Raw genomic sequence first — 26,464 nt, 5'->3', positions numbered from 1 at the left:
CACTTTAATAACTCTACCTACATGTACATATTACCTCAACTAACCGGTGCCCCCGCACATTGACTCTGTACCGGTACCCCCTGTATTTAGTCTCGCTATTGTTATTTTGCTTCTGCTCTTTAATTACTTGTTCCTTTTATTTCTTATTCTTATTCATATTTCTTATTCTTATTCATATTTGTATTGTCATTTCTTCATCAAAGGGTGATGTTATCTTGCATCGCTTGTAATCACAGTGTTACTGTGTTATATGCAATGTGTCCTCATGTGCCCTTTCCCAAGTAGTTGGCAGATCACTCTGGGAAGGTTTTCAGACTTTATATTGGTGGAAGGCCAGCTGTGATTCTCAATGTGCTTAAATCTATGAAGGAGGCCCTGGTTACCAAGGCTGTGGACTTTACAGGAAGATCCCAAAACCTTATGCTCAACCACTCCACAAGGTAATAGCAACAAAAACTCTTCTATTTTTAGAATCAACCAGAAATACATTTAATAATTTAGAAATGATGCGTTTTTTATTTACTGTGCAGAGCTCCTGAAACTACCCTCTGATTATAGTTTTTATTTTCTTCAAAATCATATAATGTAAGCTGCTCGATTTTAAAAAATCCCCTCCCCAGGTTTCATTCTTTCGAAATAGGGCTCACGCTGGTGAGAGCAACGTCTCTTCACCCTGATGACCCTGAGAAACTTTGGTCTGGTAAAGAAGTCAATGGAGGAGAGGATTCTGGAGGAGACATCATACATCATTGCACCCTTGGAGAAAAGTGTTGGTACGAAAGTAGAACATTTAAAATGGACATGAATCTGTCTTTGTGGTAAAGAAACGTATCATATTAGTAATCTAACTGATTTCATCATGAATAAATACTACTATATATTTGTATTTTGTACAGGGAAAACAATGGACGTTCACACTATCTTCCATAAATCTTCATTCAATATCCTTTATCTTGTACTATTTGGGTCCCGCTATGATTAGGGTGACAGCTTTCTTAAGTTCTTTATTCTTATCTTCACTGAGAATGCGAAGATCACTAATGGACCCTGGGCTATGGTATTATACCAATTTAATAGGTTTATCACTTCATGTTAGTCAGACCTGGACTTAAAGGGATACTTCACCCAATTTGCATAATGGTTTCCTTGCCCTGTAATTAGTCTATGGACAAGGTAAGATAGCAATCCATGCTTTGGTTTTGTTTATCTGGTCCACTGTCTCCAAAAGTAAACATTTTTGCACATGTGGTAAAAATCCAATCCAAACTGAGCATTTGGAGACAGTGGCCAGGTACACAAAACCAAAGTATGGATTCCTGTCTTAACTTGTAGAATCCAGTAAACAGATTGCCATTGACATGGTCACTGTGCGTAAGAAGATCCGAGTTCCTAGTAAACCAATGGACTTCGCTGACAGCTACCTGGAGTTTAGGTAGCTTAAAGTAGCTGTTCACTGTTTCCAGATTTGTATGAAATATGACATATAATTAATTACAATATGAGTAAACTTGTCTTCCTTCCAAAATAAAAAAAATGTATTATGTTAAAAAGCAACTTTTCTGTGTTTGAATGGTGTGGCTGTACGGAAACAACAAAATGGTGTTGGCAAATACCGGTAAACAGCTGATTGGCCAACTTAGCCAATGAGACATCTGGCCAAAGTATGTGAGGTCACCTCATACGAGGAAATCGCAAACAAGTTTTTAAAGTGTTTTTTCCCCCTGTAATTTATGCTTTGGCCACAAACACAAGAAAAGGATGAGTCACGGCCAACATTCCCTAACTAGCCATGGTAACCTAGCCAAGCTAGCATTGTCCAGCATGGCTTGTCATGTGGTTACTAGCAACAAAATAGCATGCTAGGTAGTCAGGGCCAGCTCCAGGCATAAGCCATATAAGCGGTTACTTAGGGCCCCTCTCAACTTACTATTGAGAGTAAGAATACACCAGGTGCAATTTCGAAATTTGGTTGTGCATCAACAGTTTCTCTCGTTATGTCAGTCACTCAATTAGCTGACAATAGGCCATGTCAATTTTTTAGACCGGTAGTTAGTCTAGCCAGCTATCATTTGTTTTATATTTGTGTTTGACACACAGATGTGTTTTAATTTGTCATTTGTCGGGAAACATTTTCTTAAGTAAGTATATTTGAGTTATGTAATATATACACACACAACATGAACAAAAGTATGTGGACACCTGCTCGTCGAACATCTCATTCCAAAATCATGGGCATTAATACGGAGTTGGTCCCCCCTTTGCTGCTATAACAGCCTCCACTCTTCTGGGAAGGCTTTCCACTAGATGTTGGAACATCCCTGCGTGGCTTTGTATCCATTCAGCCACAAGAGCCTTAGTGAGGACAGGCACTGATGTTGGGCGATTAGGCCTGGCTCGCAGTCGGCGTTCCAATTCATCCCAAAGGTGTTCGATGGGGTTGAGGTCAGGGCTCTGTGCAGGCCAGTCAAGTTCTTCCACACCGATCTCAAGAAACTATTTCTGTATGAACATTGCTTTGTGCACGGGGGCATTGTCATACTGAAACAGGAAAGGGCCTTCCCCAAACTGTTGCCACAAAGTTGGAAGCACAGAATCGTCTAGAATGTCATTATATGCTGTAGCGTTAAAATTTCCCTTAGCTGGAACTAAGGCGCCTAGCCCGAACCATGAAAACAGCCCCAGACCATTATTGCTCCTCCACCAGACTTTACAGTTGGCACTATGCATTGGGGCAGGTAGCGTTCTCCTGGCATCCGCCAAACCCAGATTCGTCCGTCGAGATGCCAGATGGAGAAGCGTGATTCATCACTCCAGAGAACGCGTTTCCACTGCACCAGAGTCCAATGCCAGCAAGCTTTACACCCCTCCAGCCGATGCTTGGCATTGTGCATGGTGATCTTAAGCTTGTGTGCGGCTGCTCGGCCATGGAAACCCATTTCATGAAGCTCTCGACGAACAGTTCTTGTGCTGATGTTACTTTCATAGACAGTTTGGAACTCGACAATGAGTGTTGCAACCAAGGACAGATGATTTTTACGCGCTACAGCACTCAGCGGTCCCAATCTGTGAGCTTTATGTAGACTACCACTTCCCGGCTGAGCCGTCGTTGGTCCTAGACATTTCCACTTCACAATAACAGCACTTACAGTTGACCGGGGCAGCTCTAGCAGGGTAAAAAGTTGCCGAACTGGGTTGTTGGAAAGGTGGCATACGCTTTCCAACAATCCAGTGCTCTCACAGATATGAACCTATTTTCAAAAATTCTGTCGTCCCGTCTCGGGTTTGTTAAAATACAATTATTCTCAGATAACCGGCGTCGTCTGTTATATCTTACATGCTTCATCAGAAACCAAAGCTCCTTTGGCAGTTATACATCTTGATGCAGAAAAAGCTTTTGATAGACTAGAATTGTCATATCTTTGATCGGTTTCTGAACATATGTCTCCAATTGAATTAATATGATTAAAATACTATATACCAATCCCTCAGCCATACTAATGTTGTGGAAATTACCACCAGGGACACCAGAAGTCAATCTTAAATGAATAATTTTTTTTTAACAGCAAGCTGGAGAGGCCTCAGTCAAACTTAGATGCATAAAGTACGGGTCTGAAGTGAGCTTCTATGGGGCAGTCCCGTTAGTTCTCTTATATACTGCTTACACAGACAAGCTACATAGGCATGGTTCATAGGTTGGTTCCTGCATGTGTCTAGCACCGTCTCCTATCTTAACTTATAGAACATATTCTGGGGGTTCTGCCAAAAGGTCTGAGGAGGGTTGCAGTGGCAATGTATTCGGCGAGATCAGTCATATTAGAAGAGTGATCTGGGACAAAAGTACAACATTCATCGCCAATGATTGCACAAGTGCCCCCCATTGTTCTGCCAAAAGATAGCCAAGAGCCTCTCTGTTTTGCAGAGCCAATTTACGCAATTATTTTATTTCCCCATTCAAATGTTCCCGGGCATTTCGAGTAGCATTGCCAATTTTCTCTACGTCACGAATTAGGTCATGCAACTCCATACCCAGGGAAAACACACCAAAGTACCTGGAGGTATGTGCCTAAGTGTGAGTGATGTCACTTCTCATTCCAGGAGGTTTGTCATCTCTTAAACAGATCCTTCAGATCTTCTCATTGTTAGGAACGGTTCTCATAGCTGTCACCACAAACCCAACAGAGCAAGCATTTGGTCCATTAAGATTCATAATACATTGTTGATCATAGTCTTAAAAGGCATTTTTCCTGCCAATGCTATAGTGAAGTTAACCACCTTAACTTCTGGGCCACTCCAGGCTTGCGTTTGTCCCTTTGGTTCAGGACTCCTTCTACTATTACCATCTTCTAGGCCACTACTCTGGGCCTGCGTAGGTTCCTTTGCCTCGGGACTTACCTCACCCTTATAGAAACATTCTGTCTCAGCAACAGGCCCCCTTTGTACTTTGCCTCCGGCCACATATACACTTGCTCATAAATCATTCCATCTAATCAATTAATTGGTCCACTTATATAGTTATAAACATAGTAAAAACTTGCTCAAGTCAATTAGTTAGTTACAAAAAATGTCAGTTTCCAACAATCCCTCATCTGGAACAATGGTCACTCACATGTTTCACACTACCTAGAAACCATATTGACTTTAACAGGGAAGAGAGAGAACACGTTATAACAGTTTCACACCAACCTTGATAACACTGAGATTTGGGCAAGGCTAGCACAAGCTACAATCTAGTGGCGTTCCTCACTGCACCCTGCAATTCCTCTTTTTCAATTGGCAGCGGAGGAAGAACGACAGGGGTAGAACATCAACAGGTGAAAAAGCATAAAGCCTCTCCGATTGCCCGTGTTGGTATGCCCTCTGTCACCACATTCTTCAAGAAGGTAGAGCCTTCCCATGAAGAATATGGTTTAGCTGTGCATGAGGGTGTCTTTGCATACCACGCTATGCGACACAATCATAGTTACGCCATAGTGAGTAACGTGTTAGCAACATGGGCAACTACTTTGGTAACACCCGGACCTAGACCAGGTTGAATTTCTGTCCCTGTCCATTGATGCGTCAATCATGGACATGTAAAGCTGCTGCCAATAGTAGTCAGATATTGTAAGATCATTTTTACATAATCTAAAAGATTTACATTGTCTCCTTTTAAAAATACAACATCAACGTGAAGAGATCTAGAAGGCAGCAGCCACACTGCAGGAAAAATGCCCCAATGTGACCATCAATGAGGATGCATTGTTTGACGCGGTTACCGGCCTGCAAGAGTTCCTGAAGGGGGAATCGCTTGAAGAATGGAAAACATCTGAGACACGGTGGTTACCCACTTCGAAGAGAATGACATCTCACACACTAACCTGGCTAGATTGGTGTCTGTTGTCATGTGCTTACCTAGAAGTAATGCACCAGTCAAGAGTGTTCTCCCAAATGAATGATATAAGGACAGCAGCAAGAAATAGGTTCACTGTTCCTACCATCAAGGCCATGCTTATTGTGAAGACAAACGTCACCCTCCCCTGCCAGGAGTTCATGGAGAAGCTGGCCAAAGACAGAGCAAGATTAGGTTGGTAGTATATTATGTAGTTACCAATCTCATCATCTTATTTCTTTATTATGTTAAGTATTTCACATATACTGTTGTCTCTTATTTCAATTTTGCTCATGTTTTCTTCTGCTCTTATTCTACCCAGACTACCAGGACCACTGAATGGCTGTTCAGATCGGAGAGTTCTGTCTTGTCTGTAGTGTTTCTGTGTCACGCCCCGACCATAGAGAGCTGTTTATTCTCTGTGTTGGTTGGGGCGTGATAGTGACTAGGGTGGGTCATCTAGGTGATTAATGATTTATGTTGGCCTGGTATGGTATGGTTCCCAATCAGAGACAGCTGTTTATCGTTGTCTCTGATTGGGGATCATATTTAGGTAGCCATTTTCCCCATTGTGTTTTGTGGGATCTTGTCTACAGTTAGTTGCTTGTGCACACCAGTAGCTTCATGTTCGTTTGGTAGTTTGTTGTTTTTGTTCCGTGTTCATTTATTAAAGGATAATGTACACCTACCACGCTGCACCTTGGTCCAATCATTACGACGATCATGACATTCTGTAATATGCATTGCCTTGCAAAAGTATTCATCCCCCTTGGTGTTTTTCCTATTTTGTTGCATTACAACCTGACATGTAAATGGATTTTATTTAGATTTTATGTAATAGACATACACAAAATAGTCCAAATTGGTGAAGTGAAAAATGACTTGTTTCAAAAAAAATAAAAAACAGAAAAGTGGTGCGTGCATATGTATTCACCACCTTTACTATGAAGCCCCTAAATAAGATCTGGTACAACCAATTACCTTCATAAGTCACATAATTAGTTAAATAAATTCCACCTGTGTGCAATCTAAGTGTCACATGATCTGTCACATGATCTCAGTATATACATACACACACACACCATTAAATCCATTATAAAAAATGTAAAGAATATGGCACCACATCAAACCTGCCAAGAGAGGGCCGCCCACCAAAACTCACAGACCAGGCAAGGAGGGCATTAATCAGAGAGACAACAAAGAGACCAAAGATAACCCTGAAGGAGCTGCAAAGCTCCACAGCAGAGATTGGAGTATCTGTCTATTGAACAGAGCTGGCCTTTACGGAAGACTGGCCATAAAAATCCATTGCTTGAAGAAAAAAGGCATGTGGGAGACTCCCCAAACGTATGGAAGAAGGTACTCTGGTCAGATGAGACTAAAATGTTGGCCATCAAGGAAAACACTGTCTGGTGCAAACCCAACACCTCATCATCCCGAGAATACCATCCCCACAGTGAAGCATGGTGGTGGCAGCATCATGTTGTGGGGATGTTTTTCATTGGCAGGGACTGGGCAACCAGAATTGGGACTGACCAGAATTGAAGGAATGATGGATGGCGCTAAACTGGGAAATTCTTGAGGGAAACCTGTTTCAGTCTTCCAGAGATTTTAGACTGGGACGGAGGTACACCTTCCAGCAGGACAATGACCCTAAGTATACTGCTAAAGCAACACTCGAGTGGTTTAAGGGAAAACATTTAAAATGTCTTGGAATGGCCTAATCAAAGCCCAGACCTCAATCTAATTGAGAATCTGTGGTATGACTTAAAGATTGCTGTACACCAGCGAAACCCATCCAACTTGAAGGAGCTGGAGCACTTTTGCCGTGAAGAATGGACAAAAATCCCAGCGGCTAGATGTGCCAAGCTTATAGAGGCATACCCCAAGAGACTTGCAGCTGTAATTGCTGCAAAAGGTGGCTCTACAAAGTATTGACTTTTGGGGGGTGAATAGTTATGCATGCTCAAGTAAAAAAAAAGTTCTTATTTGTTTCACAATAAATAATATTTTGCATCTAAGTGGTAGGCATGTTGTGTAAATCAAATGATACAACCCCACCAAAAATCTATTTTAATTACAGGTTGTAATTAAATAAATACATCTAAATAAATCACCAACAGTGTCACCTGCAAAGCACCCCCATACCATCACACATCCTCCATGCGTCACTGTGGGAACCACACATGCAGAGATCATCCGTTCACCTACTCTGCGTCTCACAAAGACACGGCGGTTGGAACCAATAATCTCACATTTGGACTCATCAGACCAAAAGGACAAATTTCCACCAGTCTAATGTCCATTGCTCCTGTTTCTTTGCTCAAGCAAGTGTCGTCTTCTTATTGGTGTCCTTTAGTAGTGGGTTCTTTGCAGCAATTCAACCATGAAGGCCTGATTCACAACTCCTCTGAACAGTTGATGCTGAGATGTGTCTGTTACTTGAACTCTGCATTTGTAACGATGTTCGTCTGAGGAAGGTGTGGACCAAAGTGCAGCGTGGTAAGTGTTCATGTTACTTTTATTGAAACTGAACACAAAACAAAATAACAACCAAACTAAAATCGAGACATAAAAAGGAACTAAGGTCAGGACATGACAGTACCCCCCACCCCCCAAAGGTACGGACTCCGGCCGCAAAACCCATAGGGGAGGGTCTGGGTGGGCATCTGGCTGCGGTGGTGGTTCTGGCACGGGACGTGGACCCCACTCCACCATAGTCTTGGCCCACTTAAGTGGCGCCTTTGGAGCAGCGACCCTCGCCGCCGACCCCGGACTGGGGGCCCTTACAGCGGGCCCCGAATAGGCGGGAGACTCTGGCAGCGCCGGACAGGCGGGAGACTCTGGCAGCGCCGGAGTGAAGGGCGGCAGACTCTGGCAGCGCCGGAGTGAAGGGCGGCAGACTCTGGCAGCGCCGGAGTGAAGGGCGGCAGACTCTGGCAGCGCCGGAGTGAAGGGCGGCAGACTCTGGCAGCGCCGGAGTGAAGGGAGGGAGACTCTGGCAGCGCCGGAGTGAAGGGAGGGAGACTCTGGCAGCGCCGGAGTGAAGGGAGGGAGACTCTGGCAGCGCCGGAGTGAAGGGAGGGAGACTCTGGCAGCTCCTGACAGGAGGGAGACTCTGGCAGCTCCTGACAGGAGGGAGACTCTGGCAGCTCCTGACAGGAGGGAGACTCTGGCAGCTCCTGACAGGAGGGAGACTCTGGCAGCTCCTGACAGGAGGGAGACTCTGGCAGCTCCTGACAGGAGGGAGACTCTGGCAGCTCCTGACAGGAGGGAGACTCTGGCAGCTCCTGACAGGAGGGAGACTCTGGCAGCTCCTGACAGGAGGGAGACTCTGGCAGCTCCTGACAGGAGGGAGACTCTGGCAGCTCCTGACAGGAGGGAGAACCTGGAGGGAGGAGATGGAGAGACAGCCTATTGCGTGGGGACCCACAGGACCCACCAGGCTGGGGAGACCTACAGGAGGCCTGGTGCGGTGGAGGAGGCACCGGATAGACCGGGCTGTGGGGGAGCACTAGAGCTCTGGTGCGCAGCCTTGGCACCACTCCTCCAGACTGGATGACCCCTTTAGCCCGGACCCTCCAGAGTGCAGGCACAGGTTGAACCGGGCTGTGGGTGAGCACTGGAGATCAGGTGCATACCACTCACACCTCTCCCTTAGGCTCAATGTCCACATTCTCCCTGCACGGAGACACAGCACGCAGAGCCGGCGCAGGATACCCTGGGCTGAAACGGCGTACCGGAGACCAAACACGCTGAGCCGGCACAATATGCCCTGGCTGGATGCCCACTCTCGCATGGCACTTGTGGGGGGCTGGCCTATAGCGCACCGGGCTATGAGCGCGTACTGGCGACACCGTGCCTGACCAGTACTGCGCTTCTTCCAGTGGGCATGCTTCTTCCGGTAAGGTCTATCGCCTGACTCCGCCAATCTCCCCGTGTGCACCCCCCCCCCCCCCCCCCCAAAATTTTTTTTGGGGCTGCCTCTCGTGCCTGTTGCGCTGCCTTACCTCTCGCTGCCTCCAGATCTTCCTTGGGGCGGCGATATTCCCCAGCCTGTGTCCTGGGTCCCTTGCCTTCCAGTATCTCCTCCCAAGTCCAGAACCCTCTGCTCCTGGTTACCACGCTGCTTGGTCCTTTTTTGGTGGTGGGTAGTTCTGTAACGATGTTTGTCTGAGGAAGGTGTGGAACAAAGCGCAGCTTTTATTTAAAACTGAACACAAAACAAAATAACAAAGAGAATGAACGAAAACTAAACAATCCTGTCAGGTGCAGAAACACAAAACACCTATCCACAAATCATAGTGGGAAAACAGGCTGCCTAAGTATGGTTCTCAAATCAGACACAACGATAAACAGCTGCCACTGATTGGGAACCATACCAGGCCTAACACAGAAATACAAAAACATAGAATGCCCACCCCAACTCACACCCTGACCAAACTAAAATGGAGACATAAAAAAGGAACTAACGTCAGGACGTGACAGCATTTATTTGGGCTGCAATTTCTGAGCCTGGTAACTCTAATGAACGTATCCTCTGCAGCAGAGGTAACTCTGGGTCTTCCTTTCCTGTAGCAGTCCTCATGAGAGACATCATAGTGCTTGATGGTTTTTCCAACTGCATTTGAAGAACTTTTCTTGAAATGTTCGTGATTGACTGACCTTCACGTCTTAAAGTAATGATGGACTGTCGTTTCTCTTTGCTTATTTTAACTGTTCTTGCCACAATATGGACTTGGTATTTTACCAAATAGGGCTATCTTCTGTATACCACCCCTACCTTGTCACAAAACTGACACGAGGAAATACATTTATTAGAATAAGAATTTGAAATGAATTACATCCATGCTTTTATACATGGATCAAAGCATCTTTAATCCATTTAAGCAAAGTAAATTTCTAAAATGTCACAGAGATTTCAATCAAGCTGGTGACAAGAAAGGAATATATGAGAAACTTCAGATTTCTTCTAATAAGCAACGACACTTTTACATGTGTTTTTCATCAAAACAGCAGTCAACGCGCTATGGGAAGGTGTTCAGCCTCTACTTCGAGGCAGACCTTCTGTGATCATCAATGGAACAAAGGCTATGAGGGAAGAATTGGTGATCAGGGCTGTAGATGTTGCTGGGTGACCCAATGGACTCTTCCTACTCAGCCAAATCACACGAGGCAAAGGTGTTAGTACAATAAATGTCCTCATCTAATGTTACTGTAACTAAAACATTGCAACAGTCAGGTAGCACCCCTGAATGAGATTGTCTCAAATAGGCGACTCAAATGGAAGAAGCTGTTACTTTGTAATAGACAAGCGATATGACATAACACAGCATGACAGAGCATAAACATTGCACAATATTTGCAGGTTCAGGAGTCATCATGATGAACTATGGACCTAGCTGGAGAGATCACTGTTGCTTTGCCCTGATGATCCTGAGAAATGTTGGTCTGGGAAAGCAGTCCAGGGAGGACAGGATTCTAGAGTAGATACATTACATGGCCAAATATGTGGAGACCCCTTCAAATGAGTCAATTCGGCTATTTCAGCCACACCCAATGCTGACAGGTGTATAAAATCGAGCACACAGCCATGCAATCTCTATAGACAAACATTGGCAGTAGAACGGCCTTACTGAAGAGCTCAGTGACTTTCAACATGGCACCGTCAAAGAATGCCACATTTCCAATGTGGTAGGCCACAAGCTCACAGAACAGGACCACCGATTGCTGAAGCACGTAGCGTGTCCTTGGTTGCAACACTCACTACTGAGTTACAAACTGCCTCTGGAAGCATCATCAGCACAATAACTGTTCATCGGGAGCTTCATGAAATTAGTTTCCATGGCCAAGCAGCTGCACACAAGCCTAAGATCACCATGCGCATTGTCAAGCGTTGGTTGGAGTGGTGTAAAGCTTGCCACCATTTGACTCTGGTGCAGTGGAAACGCGTTCTCTGGAGTGATGAATCACACTTCACCATTGAAGTCCGACGGATGAATCTGGGTTTGGCGGATGCCAGGAGAACGCTACCTTTCTCCATGCATAGTGCCAACTGTAAAGTTTGGTGGAGGAGAAATAATGGTCTGGGGCTGTTTTCATGGTTCGGGTTAGGCTCCTTAGTTCCAGTTAAGGGATATCTTAACCCTACAGCATACAATGACATTCTAGACGACTCTGTTCTTCCAACTTTGTAGCAACAGTTTGGCGAAGGCAGTTTCCTGTTTCAGCATGACAATGCCCCCGTGCACAAAGCAAGGTCCATACAGAAATGGTTTGTCGAGATCGGTGTGGAAGAAATTGACTGGCCTGCACAGAGCCCTGATCTCAACCCATCAAACACCTTTGGGATTAATTGGATGCCGACTGCGAGCCAGGCCTAATCGCCAAACATTAGTGCCTGACCTCACTAATGCTCTTGTTGCTGAATGGAAGCAAGTCCCCGCAGCAATGTTCCAACATCTAGTGGAAAGCCTTCCCAGAAGAGTGGAGGCTGTTATAGCAGCAAAGGGGGGACCAACTCCGTATTAATGCCCATGATTTTGGAATGAGATGTTCGACGAGCAGGTGTCCACATACCTTTTTTCATGTAGCGTACATGTCTCTTCACCCTAACAATGGGAGTCAGTGTCCACAAAGCGACATAGCAGGCTGTCTAGCTCCCGCCTATCCTTTCTTTGGATTGGTGTATACATCTCATTATTGTAATCCTTTTTTAAATATTCGATGAGGGTTGTTGATGTCAACCGCCTGTATTCAATGGAGAGATGCTATGCTACTATAGCATCATGTCATGAATATGCATAGCCATCTCGAGACCACTCCGATATATATTTTTAAAGTAAAATCGCATTTTATTGGTCACATACACATGGTTAGCAGATGTTAATACGAGTGTAGCGAAATGCTTGTGCTTCTAGTTCCGACAGTGCAGTAATATCAAAGTAATCTAACAATTCCACAACAACTACCCAATACACACAAATCTAAGTAAAGGCATAAGAATATGTACATATAAATATATGGAGGAGCGATGACCGAGCGGCATAGGCAAGATGCAATAGATGGTATTGAATACAGTATATACATACTGTATGAGGGGCGGCAGGTAGCCTAGTAGTAGCTAGATCAAATCCCTGAGCTGTTGTTCTGCCCCTGAACAAGGCAGTTAACCCACTGTTCCTAGGCTGTCATTGTAAATAAGAATTTGTTCTTAACTGACTTGCCTAGCTAAATAAATTAGTAATGCAAGATATGTACACATTATTAAAGTGACTAGTGATCCATTTATTAAGTGGCCAATGATTTTGAGTCTGTAGGCAGCAGCCTCTCTGTGTCAGTAACGTCTATTTAGCAGTCTGATGGCCTTGAGATAGAAGCTGTTTTTCAGTCTCTTGGTCTCAGCTTTGATGCACCTGTACTGGCCTCGCCTTCTGGATGGTAGCGGGGTGAACAGGCAGTGGCTGTTGTTGTCCTTGGTGATCTTTTTGGCCTTCCTGTGACATCGGGTGCTGTAGGTGTCTTGGAGGGCAGGTAGTTTTCCCCCGGTGATGCGTTGTGCTGACAGCACCACCCTCTAGAAAGCCTTGTGTTTGTGGGCGGTGCAGTTGCAGTACCAGGCGGTGATACAGCCCGACAGGATGCTCTCAATTGTGCATCTGTAAAAGTTTGTGAGGGTTTTAGGTGACAAGCCACATTTCTTCAGCCTCCTGAAGTTGAAGAGGTGCTGTTGTGCCTTCTTCACCACACTCTCTGTGTGGGTGGACCATTGCAGTTTGTTGAAATGGTCCACGTGTAACATGTCCTACTTATGTCAGTACACTCATAACAATTTAAGCATTCCGAAACTTATATTCGATCAAATAAACATCACGTAGAAAATAAGCCATTCCTTTTTTATGACCTAATTCGACACTCTCTCCGTTACCTCCATACAAAAACTCATTGCTTGATTGGAAAAACATTAAAAAACACCACCTGCTGGAGGGATTTTCCGCCGAGTAGGCCATCTCTCTTCCCCTCTGATTATGTAAAACAACTGGAAATTCAGAAATCTCCGACTTCAGTGCGTTCAAGACAACTTGGAACTCGGGGAAAAACAAGAGCTCCAACTGGGAAAATGTTTTTTGAACGGTCATCCAACTCGGAATTCCAAGTCGGAAACTCTGGCATCTTTCTAGAGCTCCGACTTTCCGACCTGAAGATCACTGACATCATGATTTGATAGAATTCAATGCAATTCAACGTCGGGTTTCCAGGCAATGATCTGACTAGCTACCGTTAGTGCTTTGGTAAATGATTTCAAGTTATGAATGCTATGTAGCTTGCAAGTTATGAATGCTATGTAGCTAGCAAGTTAATAACCCGTAACTAGCTAGATTAATAAGAATCTTTGATAGTGCGTTTTTTTTTTACATGTCAAGATATTTAATCCTACCTAACCAGCCTGCATTGTTGGTTGTTGTGGGGGTCTGATGATCCTTGTTTCCTGAAGACAGAGGGCAGCGACCCTCTCCAAAGCTTTCTGCAGTGGTGTGAAAGGCAGAAACGAAACAGCAAGTAATCACATTCATAATATCCAGAAAAAGTATAAAGACATTGTCCACAATAAGTAAAAAGCCCTCCACTTCACAGACCTAGGTGTATTGGGGGTGAATCTCAGCTGACTTCTGTGCATTCGGTGTTCATGCTTATTCATTTGTGTTCACATCAGCAAGGAGGACACAGTAGCAGAGTATGGCATGCTGGTAGGACATAGATGAGGGAGGCCCAAATACTCTGATCGCTCTGTGATTCCAGTTGCTGGTATTTTAGCTGTGTTGTATTTTGTGGATGTGGTTTGTAGGTCAAAGGATGAGAGTGATAGACTCTCGAAGTGGACTGGGATCCCAGAGGCGGTGGACACTGACCTCACCAACATCCAGAAAGTGTACAGAGACATCGTCCTACCTTTCATCACGTTACACCATAACCTGTGGGACCCAGAGAGACACACACTTTACCTCTACAGGGGCGGCAGGGTAGCCTAGTGGTTAGAGTGTTGGACTAGTAACCGGAAGGTTGCGAGTTCAAACCCCCGAGCAGAATCTGTCGTTCTGAACAGGCACTGTTCCCAGGCCGTCATTGAAAATAAGAATTTGTTCTTAACTGACTTGCCTGTTTAAATAAAGGTAAAATAAAATAAAAAGAAGCATGATGGCTTACAGGTGAGAAGTTGTAGGACTCTGTCATCAAGGAAGGGCTATAGAATAGTGGGATGATTGGCTTTCTGCAATGCTGCTTGTTCATCATCACAAAACAGTCCACCCAAATTATAGACGTTTGATATTTTCCTCCTGTCAAGTATACAATTTACGTATATTGTTAATGCAGCATAATTGACAAAGTTGATCATACATCCAAAATATAAGATACAATATATGATTCTTACGCATAGGGTTGCAAAAGAAGGGTATTGTCACGTATACTCCCTCTCTGGCTTCTAGGTCGTCAAGCTGCTGATTATCCCGCACACCTGTCACCATCGTCTTGCACACCTGCACCTCATGACACTCATCTGGACTCCATCACCTCCTTGATTATCTTCCCTATATCTGTCACTCCCCTTGGTTCTTGATTCTGTTTTCATGTTGGTGCGTTGTTTGTGTTCCGTGTTCATAGTTTATTTTATTTATTAAAACACTCACTCCCTGAACTTGTTTCCTTTATATATATTTTTGCACACTTGTATTCATTTTACCCTCTATGTCTTTGTTGTAAATGTTTTGGCACCAAACTGGTAGCAGTTGAAAAAAAGTTAATGGTTTGAACAGTTGCAGAGTTATAAATAATGCCATTGTTTTTTAATTAATTATGCAATTTTCTCTTGAACCTTATGGTCTATCCACTAGAAACTCAAACACATGGACACCAATATAAATAATGAATACTATATATGAATTTTTAAAAATGAAGTTATTCAAGTATAAGTTACCATAGATTGCCATCTGTTAATAACAAAAATTACAGAAGGTTCCAGTAACTTTGGTAAATTGCCGGTAACTTTGCAACCCTACTTAAGCACAATTAAGACCCACATTGGGATACATTTTAGACACATCAACATATTGCCAGTAAAATATAAAACTGAAGTCTAACTGGCTAGAATAGCTATTGCAATTAATATTTGCAACGTGTTTTTGGGGAAACAGGTTTGTTTCTGGCACCATACATGCAAACCAGATTCTCCATAATATTCCTTTTAAAAGCCACTCCTGTGATTGGGTGATGATTTCCGCACATCAAACCCCTCGTGTGATTGAGCGATTTGTTTCCACACACCACACCCCAGGTGAGATCATTGTCTTACTATACAGTATAAGGAAAAAGAGGTAAAGCAAATTGTTCGTGACTGCTGGCTATATCACTTGGTCCAGAGAAACTACAAGTTATAGTTCAGTGGTAACTCGTGTTTATTTTTACTGCCAGTGGAGGTCGTGTACAATATCTACAACCAGAAATAAGGGTTACAGCTGTTTAAATTTGACATATCCACCTTTTCTCTCTTTTCTGTCTTTTTAGAGGTTAAACAGTCAACATTGCTTGTGTCCCAAAACATGGCCTATCACTCTATGGAGTGGAGGTGATTTACTTGTGAAGATTTTGAAAAGGAGTGTCCTATGTATGTTGTCCATTTCGGTGGTTACTGACAGAAGTAACAACTGTTTTGACACTTGTACTGTGGTGCTGCGGAAATGCTTCAAGTGCTTTCCGTTTGGGTCTGAATACAATCCCATAATCCACTGTTTCTCATTTCCTTCCTTTCTTTCTTTTACTCTGCAGTTTCCAGGAGCCCCTGAATGAGTGCCCCAATCCCCCCATGATGGTGGCCATTCGGTACATGTTAAACCTTGTTAAACCAATCACAACGGCAATCTGGAGTACACACCTGTATGTAAGAAACTACAGTTGATATTCTGTAAACTGATCTTATGTAGTGGGTTTAAAGCAAGAATACGATATGTTATGCTGTGATGATATGTCCCTTTCTCTCCTTTCTCTCTGCATCTACAGGAGTATTTGAAGATTGTGTCCATGTAAAGTACCCGGAAAGGAGAGGAAGTCTTCAACACGTATGGTCAGATGGCCAACTGGCAGCTCCTACACATTATTTGCCGAGCCAGATCAAAGCAACAGCAACGACACTGCAGACATACCCTTGTCCAACATATACAAAGCAGATGTGCAAGATGACTGTAACAGACTGAACACACAGACAGATGAGTAGGGGTGGTTAGAGACCCTTGACACATTTTTTTCCTAATACACTACACGTAAATATCTTCACACTGAATCAACCACATTTCTAAATTATCCTGAGTTCTTCACATCTCCTTATGGTTTTCCATTGACACCTTTAAATCAGTCTGTCCTATCCTGTGCTTCCCCATCCCAGCGACTGAGTCTGAAGCTGAACAGCACCTCTTGGTGGAGAAGTGGAGTTTTTGCTTGAAATGGAAATTGTGGGAGACAAAGGAGTTTTCATCTTTGGAAAGTCAGGGTCCCTCACCTAAACAACACTCAAGGTAACCATGACCAAAACATAACCATAGTAACTCACTAGAGTGCAGGCAGACGTATATTTAAGACTGTCCAGTTTGCATTGGTGTTTGCCTCTCTCCCTAGATCCTGTGCAGGTCAGTGGAGGAGTTTGAGGACTTTAGTAATAACAAAGGCTGGGAGGAGGCAGAAGACGACGATGAGGAGAAAATGTTGCAGGCACTGTCCAATGAGGGCCTGCCAAGTCTGGACCCTCTGTGGAGGCGTCTAGTGCATGCTTCAGTCCCTTTAATACTGGACCCATTTGGGGAGGACATGCAGAAGGACAAGGTACTGCTGAAGGATAAAGATGGCCATGCTTAACTGAGTAGCCGGGAGAGGAGGGCACTGCAAGTCCGCTACGGCCAAAAGACTATCCTGCACCAGCTTCTGGAGCTCACCAAACCCTGAATTACCACTCAATCCATCCCAAAGCACTCACTGATTTGTAGAGACATCTACTCAAAGCAACCCTGAAGGAATTAATAAGACTATTTGAATAAAGCTAGCCAGTGGCTCTATTTTAACTGAACATATTTGGAAAAGAGTGATTTTACTGTATACTGTATCCTTGTGAATTTGTATGAGACTGATGAGCGTTTTCTTCTTTAAGAGCCCCCTATAGACAGTTGGGTAAGTACTGCTCCATTTCCTTCATGGGTCATTAAGTTACCCAAACCTGCAATGGACCCTCTTACAGCCCTGCTACACTATTGCCAAATGTTTTTTATAACTACCCAAGATAGACCACAGCCTGTCGTTTCCAATAGGATCAAATTAATCATAGTGGGCAGAACAAGCAACGACGTGGGCAGAGCCAAGAATGAGCTAGAAAGAGCCTATTGGCGCATTCTAGCATGTATCTGCATTTCCGATAGGGAACGCCTACTCTGAAATGCATGTGCAAGAACTCAATTAGGCCTTGCAATCCTTCTAAACCAACAACTTTTTTTTTTACTTTGGCAAAGGGTAAAGTCTACAAAACTTAGTTTACTCTGTCTGTAACAGATTCTAATACGAAACTGTATTGAAATCAAATGTATCATCGATGACAAAATTTGGGGAATGTCGGCCAAAATCCATCTCGCTCCTCTTCTTCCAAGATGGCGGGCGCAGCAGTAAGACGTGTTTTCGTCCCATGTAAATATTCAGTATTTTATTTTTTATTTTTTTGTGTATACATTTCATTATATTTCAATCTCTTTTTTCAAATTTCAAATTAAATATACCTTCCTGCAACCCGCCTCACCCAATGTGGTACAGCTCTGCTGTTTTTTTTATACCTTATAACTGGAACCTCCATCAGCCGCTAGCCAGCTAATTAGCTACTAGCTATTTAGTCATTGCTAGCCAATGCTAGTGGTCTTTACCTTTAGCTCGGACTACAGACGCTTTAAAATCAAATCAAATTTAATTTGTCACATACACATGGTTAGCAGATGTTAATGCGAGTGTAGCAAAATGCTTGTGCTTCTAGTTCCGACACTGCAGTAATAACCAACGAGTAATCTAACCTAACAATTCCACAACTACCTTATACACACAAGTGTAAAGGGATGAAGAATATGTACATAAAGATATGTGAATGAGTGATGGTACAGAACGGCATAGGCAAGATGCAGTAGATGGTATCGAGTACAGTATATACATATGAGAAGAGTAATGTAGGGTATGTAAACATATAAAAGTGGCATTGTTTAAAGTGGCTAGTGATACATGAATTACATAAAGATGGCAAGATGCAGTAGATGGTATAGAGTACAGTATATACATATGGGATGAGTAATGTAAGGTATGTAAACATTATATGAAGTGGCATTGTTTAAAGTGGCTAGTGATACATTTAATACATCAATTTTCCCAATATTAAAGTGGCTGGAGTTGAGTCAGTATGTTGGCAGCAGCCACTCAATGTTAGTGGTGGCTGTTTAACAGTCTGATGGCCTTGAGAAAGAAGCTGTTTCAGTCTCTCGGTCCCTGCTTTGCACCTGTACTGACCTCGCCTTCTGGATGGTAGCGGGGTGATAAGGCAGTGGCTTGGGTAGTTGTTGTCCTTGATGATCTTTATGGCCTTCCTGTGACATCAGGTGGTGAAGGTATCCTGGTAGTTTGCCCCCGGTGATGCATTGTGCAGACCTCACTACCCTCTGGAGAGCCTTACGGTTGTGGGCGGAGCAGTTGCCGTACCAGGCAAGTTTGTGAGTGCTTTTGGTGACAAGCCAAATTTCTTCAGCCTCCTGAGGTTGAAGAGGCGCTGCTGCGCCTTCTTCACCACGCTGTCTGTGTGGGTGGACCAATTCAGTTTGTCTGTGATGTGTACACCGAGAAATGTAAAACTTACTACCCTCTCCACTACTGTCCCGTCGATGTGGATAGGGGGGTGCTCTGCTGTTTCCTGAAGTCCACGATCATCTCCTTTGTTTTGTTGACGTTGAGTGTGAGGTTATTTTCCTGACACCACACTCCGAGGGCCCTCACCTCCTCCCTGTAGGCCGTCTCGTCGTTGTTGGTAATCAAGCCTACCAGTGTAGTGTCATCTGCAAACTTGATGATTGAGTTGGAGGCGTGCATGGCCACGCAGTCGTGGGTGAACAGGGAGTACAAGAGAGGGCTCAGAACACACCATTGTGGGGCCTCAGTGCTGAGGATCAGTGGGGTGGAGATGTTACCTACTCTGCCTTATCTCAGCTCACTGGTCACCTTAGCAGCACCCACCCGTAGCACGCTCTCCAGCAGGTATATTTCACTGGTCATCCCCAAAGCCAACACCTACTTTGGACGCCTTTCCTTCCAGTTGTGTGCTGCCAATGACTGGAACAAATTGCAAAAATCACTGAAGTTGGAGACATACTTTTGCAAGGCACTGTATTCGGCCCCCTTGAACTTTGCGACCTTTTGCCACATTTCAGGCTTCAAACATAAAGATATAAAACTGTATTTTTTTGTGAAGAATCAACAACAAGTGGGAAACAATCACGAAGTGGAACGACATTTATTGGATATTTCAAACTTTTTTAACAAACCAAAAACTGAAAAATTGGGCGTGCAAAATTATTCAGCCCCTTTACTTTCAGTGCAGCAAACTCTCTCCAGAAGTTCAGTGAGGATCTCTGAATGATCCAATGTTGACCTAAATGACTAATGATGATAAATACATTCCACCTGTGTGTAATCAAGTCTCCATATAAATGCACCTGCACTGTGATAGTCTCAGAGGTCCGTTAAAAGCGCAGAGAGCATCATGAAGAACAAGGAACACACCAGGCAGGTCCGAGATACTGTTGTGAAGAAGTTTAAAGCCAGATTTGGATACAAAAAGATTTCCCAAGCTTTAAACATCCCAAGGAGCACTGTGCAAGCAATAATATTGAAATGGAAGGAGTATCAGACCACTGCAAATCTACCAAGACCTGGCCGTCCCTCTAAACTTTCAGCTCATACAAGGAGAAGACTGATCAGAGATGAAGCCAAGAGGCCCATGATCACTCTGGATGAACTGCAGAGATCTACAGCTGAGGTGGGAGACTCTGTCCATAGGACAACAATCAGTCGTATATTGCACAAATCTGGCCTTTATGGAAGAGTGGTAAGAAGAAAGACATTTCTTAAAGATATCCATAAAAAGTGTTGTTTAAAGTTTGCCACAAGCCACCTGGGAGACACACCAAACATGTGGAAGAAGGTGCTCTGGTCAGATGAAACCAAAATTGAACTTTTTGGCAACAATGCAAAACGTTATGTTTGGCGTAAACGCAACACAGCTCATCACCCTGAACACACCATCCCCACTGTCAAACATGGTGGTGGCAGCATCATGGTTTGGGCCTGCTTTTCTTCAGCAGGGACAGGGAAGATGGTTAAAATTGATGGGAAGATGGATGGAGCCAAATACAGGACCATTCTGGAAGAAAACCTGATGGAGTCTGCAAAAGACCTGAGACTGGGACGGAGATTTGTCTTCCAACAAGACAATGATCCAAAACATAAAGCAAAATCTACAATGGAATGGTTCAAAAATAAACATATCCAGGTGTTAGAATGGCCAAGTCAAAGTCCAGACCTGAATCCAATCGAGAATCTGTGGAAAGAATTGAAAACTGCTGTTCACAAATGCTCTCCATCCAACCTCACTGAGCTCGAGCTGTTTTGCAAGGAGGAATGGGAAAAAATGTCAGTCTCTCGATGTGCAAAACTGATAGACATACCCCAAGCGACTTACAGCTGTAATCGCAGCAAAAGGTGGCGCTACAAAGTATTAACTTAAGGGGGCTGAATAATTTTGCACGCCCAATTTTTCAGTTTTTGATTTGTTAAAAAAGTTTGAAATATCCAATAAATGTTGTTCCACTTCGTGATTGTGTCCCACTTGTTGTTGATTCTTCACCAAAAAATACAGTTTTATATCTTTATGTTTGAAGCCTGAAATGTGGCAAAAGGTCGCAAAGTTCAAGGGGGTCGAATACTTTCGCAAGGCACCGTATCTCCCTCACTAACTTTAAGCGTTAGCTGTCAGAGCAGTTTACCAATCGCTGCAGCTGTACACAGCCCATCTGTAAATAGCCCATCCAACCAACTACCTACCTCATCCCATATTTGTTTTTCTGCACACCAGTATTTCTACTTGCACATCCTCATCTGCACATATATAACTCCAGTGTAAATTGCTAAATTGTAATTACTTCGACACTATTGGTCTATTTATTGCCTTACCTCCTTACTTCATTTGCACACACTGTATACAGATTTTTGTGTATTGTGTTACAGACTGTACGTTGGTTAATCCCATGTGTAACTCTGTTGTTGTTTTTGTCGCACTGCTTTGCTTTATCTTGGCCAGGTCGCAGTTGTAAATGAGAACTTGTTCTCAACTGGCCTACCTGGTTAAATAAAGGTTTTAAAAAAATGAAATGTTTTTAATTCTCCCACTGCCAGCCACTGGGCTTCCTCTCACCACCATATTTATTAGTGAGTGGAAACGCCAACTGGATGCTTCACATTTATACATCCGGTGAAATATCTATCTCATGGTTCTATCTGTGCTATAGCCATCGGGTGTCCGGTATTGCCATCACCCATCTCTGAAATCAATGAAAGCTGCTATTCTGCTTGTGTTGCGTCGCGTCCAATGGCAGCGTCCAAGCTCAAGAACTGCCAAGGCTCAAATTCGATGGCTGAAGCGTGCGTTCATTCTATCTTGTGAATTGAAATAATTACAAATAAAGTTGATTTTGGTTGCATATGGCCTGGACTACACACCGCTGCTTATTGTATTACGATTTTTAAGTCAAGAACAAACTAGCTAGCAGAAACTTGTTAGCTACATTGCATTTACTATGTCACAATGTGAACAAAAGCAACTTGCAGTGGTGTTAAGTACTTTTAGGTAGTACTTTAAAGTTTTTTGCATCAGTAGTTTTTTGTACTTTTTACATTTACTCCAGGCTGCATCACAACCGGCCGTGATTGGGAGTCCCATAGGGCCCAGCGTCATCTGGGTTTGGCCGGTGTAGTTCGTCATTGTAAATAAGAATTTGTTCTTAAAACTGACTAGCCTAGTTAAACAATTTTTATTCAACCATTATTTAACTAGGCAAGTCAAATAAGAACAAATTCTTATATATACAGTTGAAGTAAGAAGTTTACATACACTTAGGTTGGAGTCATGAAAACTTGTTTTTCAACCACTCCACAAATTTCTTGTTAACAAACTATAGTTTGGGCAAGTCGGTTAGGACATCTACTTTGTGCATGACAAGTAATTTTTCCAACAATTGTTTACAGATAGATTATTTCACTTATAATTCACCGTATCACAATTCCAGTGGGTCAGAAGTTAACATGCAGTAAGTTGACTGTGCCTTTAATCAGCTTGGAAAATTCCAGAAAATTGTCATGGCTTTAGAAGCTTCTGATAGGCTAATTGACATCATTTGAGTCAATTGGAGGTATACCTGTGGATGTATTTCAAGGCCTACCTTCAAACTCAGTGCCTCTTTGCTTGACATCATGGGAAAATCAAAAGAAATCAGTCAAGACATCAGAAAAAAAATTGTAGACCACAAGTCTAGTTCATTCTTGGGAGCAATTTCCAAACGCATGAAGGTACCACGTTCATCTGTACAAACAATAGTACGCAAGTATAAATGCCATGGGACCATGCAGCCATCATACCGCTCAGGAAAGAGACGGGTTCTATCTCCTAGAGATTAATGTACTTTGGTGCGAAAAGTGCAGTTACAAAATGATCTATATCCACAGTAAAACGACTTCTTTATCGACATAACTTGAGAGTGTAACGGCTTTCTTTAGGTGAAGTAGAGGCGGACCAAAACGCAGCATGGTGATGATTCATGTTTGTTTAATAAAGGAAAACTATACATGAATAAACTACAAAAACAATGAAACACAGAGACAGGAACAATCACCCACAAAACCCAACACCAAACAGGCTACCTAAATATGGTTCCCATTCAGAGACAATGACTAACACCTGCCTCTGATTGAGAACCATATCAGGCCAAACACAGAAATAGACAAACCAGACACACAACATAGAATGCCCACCCAGCTCACGTCCTGACCAACACTAAAAGAAGGAAAACACACACAAACGATGGTCAGAACGTGACAGAGAGGCCGCTCAGCAAGGAAGAAGCTACTGCTCCAAAACCACCATAAAAAAGCCAGACTACGGTTTGCACATGGGGACAAAGATCATACTTTTTGGAGAAATGTCCTCTGGTCTGATGAAACAAAAATGGAACTGTTAGGTCACAATTACCACCATTATGTTTGGAGGAAAAAAGTGGAGGCTTGCAAGCCGAAGAACACCATCCCAACCGTGAAGCACAGGGGTGGCAGCATCATGTTGTGGGGGTGCTTTGCTGCAGGAGGGACTGGTGCACTTCACAAAATAGATGGCTTCCTTGAGGAATTAAAATTATGTGGATATATTGAAGCAACATCTCAAGACATTAGTCAGGAAGTTAAAGCTTGGTCGCAAATGGGTCTTCCAAATGGACAATGACCCCATACTTCCAGAGTTGTGGCAAAATGGCATAAGGACAAGAAAGTCAATGTATTGGAGTGGCCATCACAAAGCCCTGACCTCAAACCTATAGAACATTTGTGGGCAGAACTACAAACTTGACTCTGTTACACCAGCTTCTGTCAGGAGGAATGGGCCAAAATTCACTCAACTTAATGTGGGAAGCTTGTGGAAGGCTACCTGAAACGTTTGACCCAAGTAAAACAATTTAAAGGCAATGCTACCAAATACTAATTGAGTGTATGTAAACTTCTGACCCACTGGGAATGTGATGAAAGAAATAAAAGCTGAAATCAATAATTATCTGTGATATTATTCTGACATTTCACATTCTTAAAATAAAGTGGTGATCCTAAATGACCTAAAACAGGGAATTTTTACTTGGATTAAATGTCAGGAATTGTGAAAAACTGAGTTTAAATGTGTTTGGCTAAACTGTATGTAAACTAATCCTTCGCACATGAATGGCCGCTCATTCGAGAATAATTGCAAGTACATACTGACGGCGTATGTCATTATTGTCTTCCCTGTTGGAATCTGTTTAATCTATGCAGTCACTTTACACCTACCTATATGAACAAATTACCTCGACTAACCTGTACCCCCGCACATTGACTCGGTATCGGTATTGTTATTTTATTGTGTTACTTTTAATTGTGTTTTACTTTAGTTTACTTGGTAACTATTTTCTTAACTCTTTCTTGAACTGCATTCTTGGTTAAGGGTTTGTTAGTAACCATTTCACGGTAAGGTTTGATTGGGTAAAGTTTGATTTGATTTCCCAATTGCTATTTTGATCATCCATGGAACCCCTGGCCCAGGCAATGGGCTAATCGAAGGAAATAACACAAATTTCCCTAAAATCTACTGATCATTTTACTATATCGAGGCAATGTATCTCAATCGCTCCCAAATGCATTGAAGATCATAGATACATTCATCTTGATCTCATATTATTAAATTAATCTGCCTCTGAAGACCCCTGATGGAGGACTCCATCTCTTCCTATAGAATCACAATTGTTTCCCATTGTAAATATTCGGGAGTATATATATTTCCTTGTTTATATAAAATCATTGCCAGAAACGTTGTCAGAAAGCTCTAATCAATTCAATCTGACCTCAGATGGACTAACATCCCAGTTCCTTTAACTGGCTAAATTAATATTTTGCCAGGGCTGAATTTCTGTAGTTCAATGCTTACCATGTCTCTCCCTTCAGGCTACTGGGATAAAATCCAGTGTGGTTTCAAAATGTTTATGGCAATGTAAGCGATCCCGGAAAAATGTACAAAGTTACAAAATGTATTTCTAAGTGCATGATTGTACGATGTTAACTCCTCGAATCTCCCAATTAAGAGAATTTCTGCTGGCAGGTAGCACTGCCGTAAACAAATGCGTTGGCTGTTAATGGCAATTATGTCACTCTCCCAATTGGCCAATGGTTCGGACACATCTACTCATTCCAGGGATTTTCATTATTTTTTAATTTTCTACATTGTAGGATAATAGTGAAGACAAAACTATCAATTAACACATATGAAATCACTGAAGTAACCAAAAAAGTATATATTTAGATTCTTCAAAGTTGCCACCTTGACAGCTTTGCACACTCTTGGCATTCTCTCAACCAACTTCATGAGGTAGTCACCTGGAATGCATTTCAATTAACAGGTGTGCCTTGTTCAAAGTTAATTTGTGGAATTTATTTCCTTCTTAATGCGTTTGAGCCAATCAGTTGCGTTGTGACAAGGTAGGGGTGGTATACATTAGATATAGCCCTATTTGGTAAAAGACCAAGTCCATGTTATGAGAAATGTAGGTCCATCATTACTTTTAGACATGAAGGTCAGTCAGTCTAGAAAATTTCAGGAATTTTGAAAGTGCAGTCGCAAAACTGGCTCTCAGGAGGATCGCCACATGAAAGGAAGACCGAGACTCTTGCCATTCTCTCAACCAGCTTCACTTGGAATGCTTTTCCAAAAGTTTTGGAAGGAGTTCCCACATATGCTGAGTACTTGTTGGCTGCTTTTCCTTCAATCTGCAGTCTAACTCATCCTAAACCATCTCAATTGGTTTGAGGTCAGGTGATTGTGGAGGTCATCTGATGCAGCACTCCATCACTCTCGTTCTTGGTAAAATAGTCCTTACACAGCCTGGTGTTTTTGGTCATTGTCCTGTTGACAAACAAATGATAGTCCCCCTAAGCGCAAACCAGATGGGATGGCGTGTCGCTGTAGAATGCTGTGGTAGCCACGTTGGTTCAGTGTGTCTTGAATTGTTAATAAATCAGTGTAACCAGCAAAGCACACCCAGTGGTAGTGGTTTCATTGCAGCAATTCAACCATGAAGGATAGATTCAGTTTCCTCTGAAAAGTTTGTTGAGATGTGTCTGTTACTTGAACTCTGAAAAAAAAAAATTGGGCTGCAATATATTGCTGATTTCTGAGGCTGGTAACTAATTAACTTATCC

The 26,464-nt window shown here is 42.9% G+C and overlaps 1 pseudogene; it reads left to right on the top strand.

The window, feature by feature from the left end:
- Positions 1-1,358: 1,358 nt before the first annotated feature.
- LOC110532336 lies at positions 1,359-18,073 on the top strand (annotated as a pseudogene).
- Positions 18,074-26,464: the final 8,391 nt, after the last annotated feature.

This window comes from Oncorhynchus mykiss, chromosome 1, assembly GCF_013265735.2.
Source record: "Oncorhynchus mykiss isolate Arlee chromosome 1, USDA_OmykA_1.1, whole genome shotgun sequence".
Lineage (NCBI taxonomy): Eukaryota > Metazoa > Chordata > Actinopteri > Salmoniformes > Salmonidae > Oncorhynchus > Oncorhynchus mykiss.
This window is presented reverse-complemented; position numbering and strand designations above follow the sequence as displayed.